The following is a 14,404-nucleotide window of genomic DNA, read 5'->3' as shown; positions in this document are numbered from 1 at the left end:
TTAACTTACTCAATACTTTATTTTATCAAATAATTGCATACATTTCAAAACAAATAAACATTTTATGATAAAGGCCAACAAATGTAAATCTTTTATTACTCCAACGAAATCCTCTTTACAAACCCATTAAAATGGTCGGATATATTTAAGGCGACAAATTATTACCCTTTAATTTTACAAATAGAGTTAAGAGTTTAATTTTTATCACTCCTTTTCCATAAACATGTAAAACATGTGTAATTAAAGAAGGTAGTAAATATATATCTTCTTCCCACGAGGCAATAAAACGTGGGAAATTTCGCTATTTCTTAAAAGTTTCTACTTCGAAGATAATGAGACTACAAACTGTTACGAAATAAGATGCAATAAAAACTGCGAGAGAAATTCATTTATTTCTCAAGCCATGGAAGGAAATTTGGATACTAAAATCTTACTTCAATTACATCATAGCTGTTATTACCGAAAAGTTCTTATAAAATTTAAGTTATGTAAGAACGTAGAAAATGTTTAATTTTCAATTGAGAGTTTATAATTAAATTGAAATTTCATCTTCTTCTGTTCATTTGCAATAACTGTTTTAAAAACACAGAAATTACATAAATTTAAATCTTTTTATTTACATTTTGGATCCTTCAAAGTTATATTTGAGAGTGAAATATTTACTGCAAACTAATATAAAGTTAAATTCTGTGTCATCTCAATCACCTACATTTATAATATCACTTTTCGATATTAAGTTATTTCAGTATTCATCACCATAATTGGATATCCGCAAGTGACGTCATCATAGGTAAGGCGTGATGTTTGTTGATTCAGAAGCCAATCCGGGTCGACGCTCATTGTTTACTTCTCTTCCGTGTATCAAATTAAATCTGATTTAAATCATAAGGTTGGACATAATCGCTTCACTTCTTATCTATTTGAAAGTACCCAATTGGATACTTGCAACCCAAAAAGAAGATCACAGATACCCAAATATGTGACGTATGAAGTTATGACGTTTTATATGCAAAATGGCGTGTTAGGTTTGAGATATGTTTCTCCACATAAGTAAAAATGTTCATTCAAGTGAAGTTAATTACATACAGCTCCGTCTCGCACAATGAATTTATTGAAATATAATTCTTCCTCATCTACTTTTTAACTTAACTTAGATTCATTATTTGTTTATGTATTTTATTGTAAATCTGATATATTTTTCATTTTGTGAACCTGGCAACTTCGATGCATAATTACTTTGTTTATGTTTTACATGGCTTCATGCCTTGCTTTGTGTTAAGTAAGAAATATATACTGAACGAATTGGTATCTTAGTGAAAGAATCTTTGTGTTAGAATATAAAATGTATCACTTAACTGAAATGATACTTAATGGGCTTGGCTTACTAGAAATGGAATGGAAAGAGCAGTTGTTAACGTAAGCAAATACCACGCTTTAACAACCTATCAGGATCTAGATACCCACACGACCTCCCTTGCTTGTATCCCATTAGAGTAATTTACACATATTAACACTAATAAATCAAATTACAACCATATATATTAAAGACAAAAATAGCCATTACAACGTTCAATATTTATTTTTACATCGATATTCTACACACGTTTTTGCGTATCAAGCTGAAAATATGATTAGTACTGTTCGAGTACTATTAATTTTAATGCTTTACATTCGTCTAACTTTCCTTTGAGTTTTGCCTTGAATAAGTAGTTTTTTCCACACAAACTTTTTATTGACAAGATTTTTTTTATGTCACTAGTAGCTTGAAAATTTCGAAGACGTATAGACAAGAGATATTTTATGTTGAAAACGAGAGATATTTTTGATAAATGATCATAAAATAAGGTAAACTTTACTTATATACTAGCAGCTCTAATTGAGGCTTTCAATCCTAGTTTTCATTTTAGTGACTTTCAATTAAAAATCAGTTATTTTAAACCAATTTCACTTTCTCTATCATCAATCATGTTGACGAAGACTTCGTAATAATTACAAATATTGCTTTTATTAAAGATGGTACGTTAAATATTTGCCAAATTTCATTTGTCTGAAGATAGGTTTTTCTAAATTTAAATCAAGGCAGTAAACCTTTGCATATTGGTTGTTTTATATAGTTTTTGCATAGACTCTTTTTCCCATTTCGTCTCCTTTTACCACCGTCGATGGAATTTGAATTGTTACTAATATTCCCAAAATATTCAAAAACTAAGAAAACAATTTTAAAGTAAATCAAATTTTCTTATTTGCCGATCGGCCTGCGTAAGATTCAGGGTACTGGCGTTGCAGCAGAAAGGTTCTGGATTCAAATATCGGGCAACGCAAGGATGTTCTTTCATTCTCTGTACCATCTGTACTTACTATAGGTCTAACGTCGGCCCACCTAATACGGTGCAATTGAAAGAGAGGCCAACAAATCTACCATTCAGATGCCCGTGTAACAAAAGGTCATTCTCCAAGAGGGCATTGGAAAAAAAAGGTTATGCTTTTGTTTGCCATCCCCTATTGATATCTGAACTATTGCTGAGATATTTTTGCCATTTGGTCTGTAAATGTGGATATCAGAGACACTAATATCGACAATCTTGTAAGTTGAAGATTATTTTTCTTTTTGATTAGCATATAGCACGGCCTCTCTAATTTTTAAATTTCGTAATTATTTTAAATTTAACATGCTACTGCATAGGGTTAGAAAAAAGTATGCTCTTAGGCTTAGAGAGATTTTCATTTTTCCACCTAGTCGGTAATTTTAAACAATGACTTCAAATGTTTAATATAGTAGAGCACAGAAGTTTTGATAAAATGTGTTTTTATAATTTAATTTTCATCGATATAATCAGATTAAGAAAAAAATAATTCATAATTGTTAATGTTGTTAAGCATTTGAATTTTACTCTCTGAGAGTCTCGTTTCCTTTAGAATTTTCAGCTGCAGGCTTTCTAGCTGGAGGAAATATGATTTCCCAGTGCTATTTAATGGGTAAGTAGTTCATAGCTGTATAATTTTAGTTTAACTTTGGCCAAAGACTCAATGGTAAAAGGAAATTATTCTCTCAATCGTACTTTCAGCGCTTGAACGCTAAATTTACTGCAATTGGATTTAGGAATTACAGAATGGTAAGAAATCAATCTAACAGATTAATTCGCATATTTCAATTGTTATGAATTAGGTGAAACTTTAGTGTACTAATTTAAATTTTGATATGATATTATGAGTGATATTAACCCTTTGCACTCGGTCTCCCTCTTCAGTGCCTTTTTTTAATTATCCACCATTCTAAACATTAAAATTTGTATATCTTGCAGGTTAGTAACTTTTTCTTTTGTTATCTCAGGGTATAACATTTAACGCGTATAAATATATATGTCGTGTTACATTCGGTTATCTTGTTACATCCGTACATCCGTATATCAAAAACTAATTGTTAACCATTTAATTTTATTTTTCAATTATAATTTCATGTTTTTTTATGAAATAAATAGGAATTTTTATAATTTAATTCTTTAAAGAGTATATATATTATTACGATATTTCTAATTGCATCAAAACTTATTTCTCTTTTATTGTAGCTTAATTAAGTCAATTTTTAGTTTTATTCAACTATATATTTAACAGTTTTTTACTTATACTTGAAATAGAGATATAAGATTCGATGTATTTCCGTCCCACCATGTTTCTGGAACATCTGTTCGGGAAACGATATTTATTCTTCCGGTCAAACTGTGTGAAAATCTCCAATTAAAAGTTTGAGGATTAACTATGACCAGGATTGGTTAAAATTATTTTAGTCTGATAGGATCTTCACTCATAATCTGAGCTAATCGGGAAGTAAATTTTAAGGGGGTGGATTTTTGAATAATAGTAAAAAGTAATTCCGGGAGTGGAAAATGGTTAGAATACAGTTGAGAGATAGTTAAGTTGTTGAAATCTAAAAGTTGAAAAGATTGTAGATATGGAGTGTATTAATAAAGAACAAATAAGAAGTTAAGAATTTGAATGAATATGAAAGTTAATAAAACATATTTTACGTGATGATCTTGAAAGGTAAAGTAACTAAAGATATTGGAAGATATAGAAAAAAAATTTCTATTTAATTTTGTTGTATATTTTCTCATTAAAAATAATAATTCATTTTTAGTATATGTAACTTGATGTTAATGCCTTTACTTTCCAATTAATTCTTTTAAGATTTAAAACAAAGGTAAGTTAGTTTATAAATTTGTGATTTCTGATCTATGTCTAATCACGTGTGTATTCTTTTATTTTAACCACCTATCCACGGCTACAATACCTGAAATCTTCATCCAAATACAATAAATTTATCAGACCGAGTATTATTGATTCGTTGTGTAATGTAACAAGTACTATAGTCACGAAATTTTACTAATATACTTCAATCGAGTCCTTTATATATTTTGCCAAGTTCTTTGACATTAAAAGAGAATTCAATGGCTGGGACAACTTGAGAGAATGGAGCAAAACAGATGCACTAAGAAGATATTCAATGGGCAGTGCCAGGGCCAAAGAAACAGAGGAAGACCGGCCAAGAGATGGTTAGACGAGGCGGAGAAAGACCTTAAGATTCTAAAAGTTCGAAGCTGTAAACGAAAAGCTAGAGACAGGCGACTTTGGAGAAAAATTGTTAGTGAGGCCATGGTCCAACATATGTGGTAATGCAGGAAGTTAGTTAGTTTTTTTTGATATTAAATGACCTCTCCCTTTATAGTGAAGTTTCTTTCAAAAACTCCTTATTTCGTTGAACTGATTTTGTGTGATTTCTTGGAATGTCATCCTAAAGATGTGTACTGAATAAAAATAGCTACAATCTAATACTGATTCATTGGTATAATGACTTCTGACTGTTAATTGTTTTTCCTAATACTTGAAATTATAAATATAATGTCTGTTTTTTTTTTTTTAAATTTAATAATATCCCATTGAAGTTATTCTACCAAACTTTTCATCCAAGTGAAATACTTAACTCACATCATATTAATACTACGCTAATTACATGAAATTTTAAAAATTACATTTATTTTTAACAATCAATTGTGTAAAATACAAAAGCAATACATTTTAAAAAATTCTGATACTTCTCAAGCAATTGTGCTTAAAATATTCATTCTATCAAGTAAAAAGCGGTAAATTAGTAAAATTTGATAAAACAGACTTTTTTATGCTTTTCTATCTCAAGTAATATTTGTTCTTTTAATTAAATCATTTTAATAAGCAAAGCTAAAGAAGTTAAACAAAATCTATCCATATATCCTTTGGGTAAAAAATTTACTAAAAGTTTTAAATCTTTGGGCATTTTATCCATGTTTTGAAAAAGAGTAAAAGAATGCATCGTAATTTAATAAAAGTAATTTTCAACAATTCACATTGTTTAACACTGCCATTTGACATTTTTAAGTTATTTCGTTTTATCTTCAGGCACGAAACTACCAAATTATGTTCTAATCAATCACTCAAAACGAAACAGCTGGTCTTTTTGCTTTTGATACTTAACTACATTCAGTTCGAAAAGAAAAAAAAGAATGTAAGAGCTGATGTTTTCTCACAGCGTAAAAAAGAAACTGCATTTTTTTTCAAGCGTTATTATACCTTTCGTGATAATATTTCTAACTACAGAAGTTAAAGTATGCGGGTACAAGGGACAATATAACAAAAAAGAGCAAAATTTCCAGATTTGTATCAGCACGAACAGAATATAAAAGAAACTTGTAAAAATAAATGAAAGAACTGAATCTTTTCGAAAGAAAATATCATTTTGAAAAAGAAAGTAAAAGCGTGAAAAAAACTGGGCATGATTTCTTTTTTGTTCTGGAAAAAAAGAGGAAAAGAAAAAACGTTACTAAATGTTAAGCCTAATAGCAGGTAGTTTTATTTTGCATTGTTTATATTTTTTCAATATTCGCAATCATTATTATTACTAAAATTAGATATCTTTATATTTTTAAGAATAAACATTTGTAAACAAAATGTGTACAAGGGGAGTTATTTTACATTTGTAAACCAAGCCTCACTTATCTGAATCTTTGCTTCATAACAAATTTCCGATTCTTGCAATTCTAGAACGATTTTCATACTTAATTTTTATGTCACATGTTAGCCTATTTGTAATTAGTAATTTTGGCAATTTTTCTCAAAATTGCCAAGTACAACACAAAAGGAACTTTTACCTTACAAACAATTCTCCAAAAATACGGAAATTGTATTTACAAAAGTATATTTATAATCAGGAGATACTTGTAATGCGAAAATAAGTATTAAGGCTATAAGAATTGAAGATTTCATACTTCCTTTGTATTTTTGCATTTTCTTTGTTAAAGGGTGCTACGTTAATATATCCGTATATTTCTTATGTTATAAAGATTAATTTAAGAAAAAACTGTAGCCTGAATGGGAGTTCAAAACATTTCTATCAGTACAATTACGCGTTTAATTATTTTCAAAATAAATTATCTTTTCATTTCAAAGAAGTATTTTCTAAAATCCTTATAATCTTTTTTAAAGCTACAATAAAATTAATGCAAATTATTGCTATAAAAAATAACCGAATTTGGCATTTTGTCAAATTTCAGAAAATGTTTCTTAAAAAAGCACTTAGCATAAAGGGTAAAGGTAATTTTTGTATGAACTAATACTCATAAAATTACATCAACCTACCAACAACAACTCACTCGATCAAGCACTAATTATTTCTTAAGCCTTTTATTTTAACAGTGATCGAAATGTACCGCATTTCTATAAGCTTCATACATGTATATATATATATATNTATATATATATATGCCGCTTATATAACTGGATTCCGTTTCCATCCTCCAAAAAATATCAAGGAAGCTAGAAATTTTCTAAATACTTTTTCATTGGGGACACAGCTTGATTGTTATTTACGTGTAAAAAAAAGCACTAATTAAGAACGTAATTCTGAGAAGATCGGAAAAATTACATATTTTTCTGTTCAATCCTGTCCCGCATTGGACTGATCGTAAAGACGCGGTTCCCAGTAAAACATCGAAGTCTAGCATCCCTGGCTTCAGTCAGTAAGCGGATGGGTGACCACTTTAATCAGCCTATGAAGGGGCAGATGGTTTGATGTATTGGTCCTCGTTAAACTGTTCTACCGTAAAGTGCTCGACTTCGCGTTCAGTTCTTTGGGCTACCAGAGCCGAGGAGCCATCCCCTCTGCATAGGATCACAATTGTGATGGCATTTCTTCAGATCATCCTCAGGGATGTTTCACAGACAGTCATCAATAGCCCATTGTGCAGCTCTAGTGCGTCTTGAATAAAATGCCTATCTACCACCCTATGTAATCCTTAATGCATTGTGTTTGCATTTTCATTTCTTTTTAATTTAGTGTTTGATGAATTTATTTCATTTTCAAAATGTAGGAAAGGTACATTAAGTTCTTAAAAAAATTTTCTTTCACAAAAGTAAATATTTTAAAATGAAATAGTGTAGTCTAACGATTTGGAAGAATTAAATGTGAAAACACGAAATTTGATTGCTTTATAAATGAAAACGAGGAAAGGTCGGTATGTTCTGAGCACTTTTAATACGACAATGCTCTTCAGAACAATGCACGAAAAAGACAATGTGGCTGGTTCTGACTTAAGGTTTCTGGCTCCCCGGATCCTCAGGAAGAAAGTAATAATTCTCAGAAATCATTGTGCAACAAAATAAAACGAAATTGTTATTGTTTTAAGAACTTACAACACTGTGACATACTTTACAGCACTTCATCGCGACTTGAAAAGGTATAATAATATACAAACAAAACAAACAACGTTTTCTAAGTTTGGACGCTTTATTTATCAATTTAAAAAAAAATCTTATTGTGCCTTTTAAATTTTCTATTTCCTTCCACTCTCTGGTAGAATGTAATGAAAATTCATTGAAATTCGAGAATAACTTCAATTTTGGAAAGAATTTTCTCCTTGAATAACGAGACATATGCGTCTTCGGCGAAGCGTAGTTGCTATATTGTGACATTTTTTTTCTCCACTTTCTTTCAACGAGAACATTTTATTCTTTTTTTCTCTTTGCACGTATCGAATTTCAGTCATGAATATTTTCCATTTTAAGTTCCTTTCTGCTTCCATTTCAGAAACACATTTTCCACTCGGTTGAAGTTTTAACGGGTTCTTTTATTTCAGATATTTACAGAAGGTACATCAAAAAGGAAAGCATATCTCATCTGAAAAAGAACTTTATGGTAGTTATTTATATCTTTTCTTACCGATATCCTTTGTTGTCTTTATTCACTTTTTTTTGTTCTAACAACAACTGATTAATTTAATTGCTTTAGCTATTTAAAAATGAATCTTTTACGCTTTTTAAAATTTCTATGAAAACGTGGTTAAATAACAAAACAGTTAAATAACCATAAACAAGGTTTATATTTAAACTTTAACTGTAAGAAGAACCGTATATTAACTGCTTTCACCTCATACGTTTAAACAACCAGAATTTTATTGCCCAAACTAGACCAGCCCAATGAAGCTATTTAATTCCCTGCTGATGAGTACATTAGTCGAGAGGGATAATCAGTCAATCTCGTGATCATCAGAAGGTTCGAATCCCAGTGTTGACACCACAATATTTCCTCCATTCCCTTTAACAAATGAAAAATTTTCAGTGTCCTGCACTCCATAATTTGTGTTTCTGGCTGTTAAGAATACAATACTCTTATGCACGTATAGATGGCACCACCGTAAAGCTGCTGAACTATATCCAATGTCCATTTAAATTTCTTTCTTACGGTTTTGGAACCATGCTAGTTGTAAAGGATTAAAAAAGCGTAAAAGTAAAAAATGTTTCTTACTCTAAACTTTACGGTTAATCTGATGGACTCATTGTTGCCGGTTGTTTTACCATAGTTTTAAAATAGCAACTCTAACAGTGTAACTCATCAGTGTCTTTTCATTTCAGATATTTTTGGAAGGTGTACTAAAAAGGATAGTGCGGTGTAACTGAAAAGGAATTTCGAGATAATTATATTACGTCTTACCAATATGTTTTACTGCCGATATTTAATTTTTAAATTACTCTCTCCTCATGAAAAAGTAATGTGTCACAAAAAATAAATAATATGTCGCAATTTGGCACAATATTAAGGGCAAATTTTAAGAATATAACTTTTCAATATGCTTTAAAAATTCTTAGAACGATTCTGAAATGAGTCAATTGATTTATCTCAACCAATTTATCTCACATTTCGCGCATTGTCATGCAATTTTATATTCTTTAAAATGATGCAAAGAATTGTTTACCTTACAATTCGAAGAACACACAAAGTGCAATTAACATTAAGGGGTTAAAGGTTTAGACAGCTTTCCTGACCAAAACATTTGGGACGATATTTCCCAGATTGTCCCCATCCTCTACATATCATGGGTCGAAAATCCGTATCCGTCAAAAAAAGCATGTTTTTTCAGATAAAGTGAATTTTTGTGTTTGATTTCGTTACTTAAAATATCGTTTGAACTATATTTAATTAACATATTTGAGATCAACCTTTTGCGTCCTAGAGCGTAAAGATCTGATCATTAGGTCGAAAGTTATTCAAGATGGAGCTTTTTTTATTCCATACATTGTACAATTTCAATTTATTCAAATTATTTAATATAATAGAATTTGAGTATTATAGATTTTTAGTATTATTCACTCGTGCACTTACATGGCAAACAATTGTTTTTGATAAAGTTTTAATTTGTCTTTCAGATTTACTTAATATTTAAGCAGTTTATTTATACGCTGCGCTGTTCAATTACTTATGTAAGTAAAAGTTATTTAACTAAATGATGGAAAAAAACTATGTTTTGGAGACGGGAATTAGGGTTTTGTGTCCTATTAATAGATTTTAATAAGTGGAAATAAGATATTATTTGATACTTTTAGAGCACCATTACTCTAAGTAGAAATTATAAGCAGAATTTAGTCACAAAAACATATTTTCTTTCTATTGAAATAAAATATGTACTTTCAAGATAACAAACTACTTTTACTATTTTTTCTTCTTTCGCTAAGAACATAAAACGATATATATCAACCATAGAAAAGTTTATATGGTCAGATAATATCACCGATTTAATGTATCGTAAAACGTGATGTGATTTCCGGTAAACAACTTCTATATTTAATGTTTAATTTGCTCAGAAATGCGTATTGTCTACCATATTTTTGTTGAACTCTAAATATCTTAGGTCTTTTTATCTGCAAACTAATTATTCGGCTCATTTACTACGGATTGAAAAATGTATATTTTTATACTTTCTTTATTTCTTTACTATTTTTCTGTTATTTATCTGTCTTTATTTGCTTAAAATGATGAAATATTCAATAGAGCTGGATATTGAACGTGTTTTGGTATGATCCGATTTTTTGATTAAATTTAAAATATTTATAAATGTTTAGTAAGATAGGATTTAATATTTCAGATTTATTGACTTTCATTAGCAATTTTAATTTTTAAAATATTGCACAACTTCTGTCTATAAATAGAATACTTAAATTTCTTTCAGAAATAGTATGAAATTGTAGAAATAGTATGAATATATTAAGAAATAGTTTAAATTCATTTCAAATATTCAGTTTCAAAACAAATAAAATATAGGCAAAATAGTTGTAGTATAGTTGCTTGTCCTTAAGGCATGTAGTTCATCTTGATGCTTTCTGTTATCTAATTGACTATGTAGTATTTGATTTTGATTACAAGAAAAGTAAAAAGTGCGTTCGTACTTTTATTTAAGCATAGTTATTTTAAAATATCATTCTTATATCTAACAGTTTAAAAATAAATGTTTAATTACTTGTAACAAAATAAATAAAGGAAAGTCTTACTTTTTCTATTATCAATTATTTACTATAATTCTTCTCCGCAGTTATGTTATGGATTGAAAGCATGTATAACAGAAAAATCTTAAATTTTAAGTTGCCTATTTATATCCAGTTTTAGTATTTTTTTATCAAGAGAAAATCATAACTTAGAAATCAAGAATAACCAAGGAGCAATTTCTAGAACGAAAGAGATAGAGACATATTCTATCTATTGTTTTTGATTATATGTAGTATTTAAAATTTGACATCATTTTCTACGTCTGTTTTTACGTGTAACGCAATTTTTCTCTTCTTCATCTCCATTCATCATTCTTTCATCTATGAATATTTACTGAAAAATTTTATATTTTAAATCATCAATTATAAACACAATCAGCTTTTATGTAATGATCTATGACGATGTGTCTTACACAGGATGTTCAGTAATCATTACCCTTAATCTATAATTTTAGAAAGAAGTGTCAAAAATATAATGAAAAAAGTACAATTAATAGGTGCCGCAAATTAATATTTAAACATGTGAAAACACATTCCAAATTTAACAAAAACTACGGAATGGAAAAAAATGTCAGCACCAGTTTAATTGCTTTTAAAATTGGGTGTGCTATTGATAATCACCCTTCAACTCTTCACTTAAGAAACAGGATTTGTTTATTTTCAGCCCGACTTTGCTCGCTAATAGTAATTCATAATTCAGTAGTAATTAATAAGTAGTAATTCATTTGACCTCTCAAAAGAGCATTTATTTAAATAATAATTTATAACACGAGATCTAACTAGCAAGTGAAAGAAAAAAAACTTTTTGAACAACACAATACCGTCATGCAGAATTGCTTCAGCAACAGGAGAAACTTAAATCATTTGCAGTTGTAATTTAATATTAATTCCTTTCTTTTAAACCTTTTCTCCCTTTTATTTTCCTTTTTAATTTATTTCCATTTTGAGACTTGACAAAATATCACCAAATCATTAAATACCGATAAAGCACAAATTTGGGCATATTATTTCGATGACATTTTTCGACTACAATCAATAGAAAATATCAAACTAACGTTTCTATGTCTATTCATAATTAGTTAATACTAGTGGGCAGCATTTGTTATATTTCCCAGAGGAAATTTTTTCTTCCGCCCAGAAGTGAGCAGCACAAAAACTACAAATTTCGGTCATGGAACCGATGTTGTGTTCGACAACATCAACAGTTGAATCTTGAATGACAACACGTCGTCTACGCATTCTTTCACCACTCCGTCTTTCATAGCTGTCATCAATGCTCTCTTCCAATCTTCAAGCACGCTTCCTTTGATTAAACTTCAAAAGCGTAACAGCACGACTGAGACTCATTTTTCAATGAGTAACCAATAAAAATAATAAAACAAATAAATTCGTGATATAAATCCAAAATCGTCAAATAAATTCGTAATATATAAATTCGTGAAAAAAAGCGATTTCGACGAAATACTAATATAGAGATCTATCGACAAAGACTACTCACTTCTGCCTAACTAAATAGTATGAGATTGCCGCAGCTGATAGGTTGAATTTCGGAAGAGATCACATTTGGTGAGAATGCTCTCTCTGGTTATTTCAGTTTTCGTTTTTAAAGCGGTATATGTTGATCCATTTCAGGTGGATTTGGCATGTGACACTTTTAGCGGCACTCATTGGTCGATTTTCTACTATTGCCATTCGGGGAGTTGTAATGAGGCTTTTTTTGTCGCCGTGTTAGAGAAATGTATCTATAGATGTTACAAGTTGTTAAAAAAAAGAAGTTACATTCAAATTTTCAATTTATTTACTAAACATACACATCATGTAATATCTGCATCTGTATTTACTATCTGTATCTATATGTAATATATATAAAATTTACTACATACCAATTCGATTTTTAAAAATTACTTATTATATTTTAATGTAAAACTTCAAAATGGAATATTTAATTTCACAATTATAATAGTATTTAATTATACAATTTTATGTTTAAATTATCATAAATTATACAATTTTATGTTTAAATTATCATAAATTCTGCAGCATTTTATAAGGTTGAACTTAATTATTTAAATTCGAGGAAATTTTTTCCATAATAAAGCTTTGTTATATATATATAATTCTAAAATATTTACTTATAAAGAATTTGTACAAGCAATGAAATTTTGTAAAAAGTACTACTTTGCACAGCGTTGTTATTATAATTTAAAGAATAATACAGATTTTATAAAAAAAGTTTTTTCATTAATTTACAACTTCTTTAAACTTTATCTGAATCTGATTTTAATGCTTAGAATATTAATTTTAGAAGAATTCACATGAATTTAATTTGTCCGAAATTTTAGAAAATAAAGAAATAAAGCTAATATTTAGAGCTTTCTAATATAATAAATAAAATCTCTTAATTAAATATATATTCGAAAAATTATATGTATGAAATTAAGTAAGAACAAAATTGGAAAATGGAGCTGCAGATAATTAGATGTAATTGTTTTGTTTTGAACAAATTTAATTAGGTTTCTGCAGTATTTTTCAGTTTGGAATCTCAAGATAAGAAAATAACTTTTCATTGCATAATTATCCAGACATAAGTGTTTGAATAAATGAAATATTTAAATGTTAATTAGGATGAGAGTTTTGCAATTCAGTGAGTCAAATCGCGATTGCTTGTATTTAAACATAAAACGTTACAGATTCTAAATTAAATTAAAAAGATTTCTATGTATATAATAAGTATATAACATTTTTAAACGATATTTAGGTTTTTTAAAAAATGTTGAAGGAATTGAGGTGCTATTCCTTTCAAATTAATTTTTATACTTGGTTACTTGATATAAGATTCTGCAAACAAATCAAATACATATTTTAGATTGTAATTGTTAAATTGTGTCAATTCTGTAAAATTAAAATTAAATAATAAAAGTTTATGATTAAAATATTAAACTAGGAAGAAAAACATGCAGAACTTTTACGTTGTTGTTATTTTCTCTTAAAATTTTTAACCCAGTATGTCTATTAATAGAACAAAGACAGGAACGCTCATTTCAAAATTTCCTTCCCTCATTCTCTTTTCTCCATATATTACCATCAGACAGACATCAGAATACTAGAAATTCTTTTCAAAATGGACTGCCATTAAGTATTTCTTTTGTTGAAAAGACAGCCATTTTCTGGAACTTCACGTCGAAAATTCACTTTTATGTGTAAGGGTCATTTTATCTATAATAGGTATACATAACAAGATGCAAGTCAAACAATGCATCTGAGATTGCCTGTAACAGAAACCTTTGACGCGAACAAAAGAACATCTGACAAAAGAGCATATCGAACAAAAAGAAATGATAGTTTTGTTACGCTATTCCAGATGAAAATGATAGGCCTTCGATTTTGTTGAACAGTAATTTTTTCTGTCTGATTTGCTTATATATTTTGTACTGAACGTTACTACTTTCACAATTTCTTTTTAAAGTTCTGAAACAAAAGATGAAATAGTTACTCATGAATTAGTTTGAATTAAATACACAGAGAGAAAATTCTTGTCAAAATTCAGTATATATTTATATAT

Source organism: Parasteatoda tepidariorum, chromosome 3, assembly GCF_043381705.1.
Source record: "Parasteatoda tepidariorum isolate YZ-2023 chromosome 3, CAS_Ptep_4.0, whole genome shotgun sequence".
Taxonomy (NCBI): domain Eukaryota; kingdom Metazoa; phylum Arthropoda; class Arachnida; order Araneae; family Theridiidae; genus Parasteatoda; species Parasteatoda tepidariorum.
The sequence above is the reverse complement of the archived record's forward strand: the minus strand, read 5'-3'. Positions refer to the sequence as shown.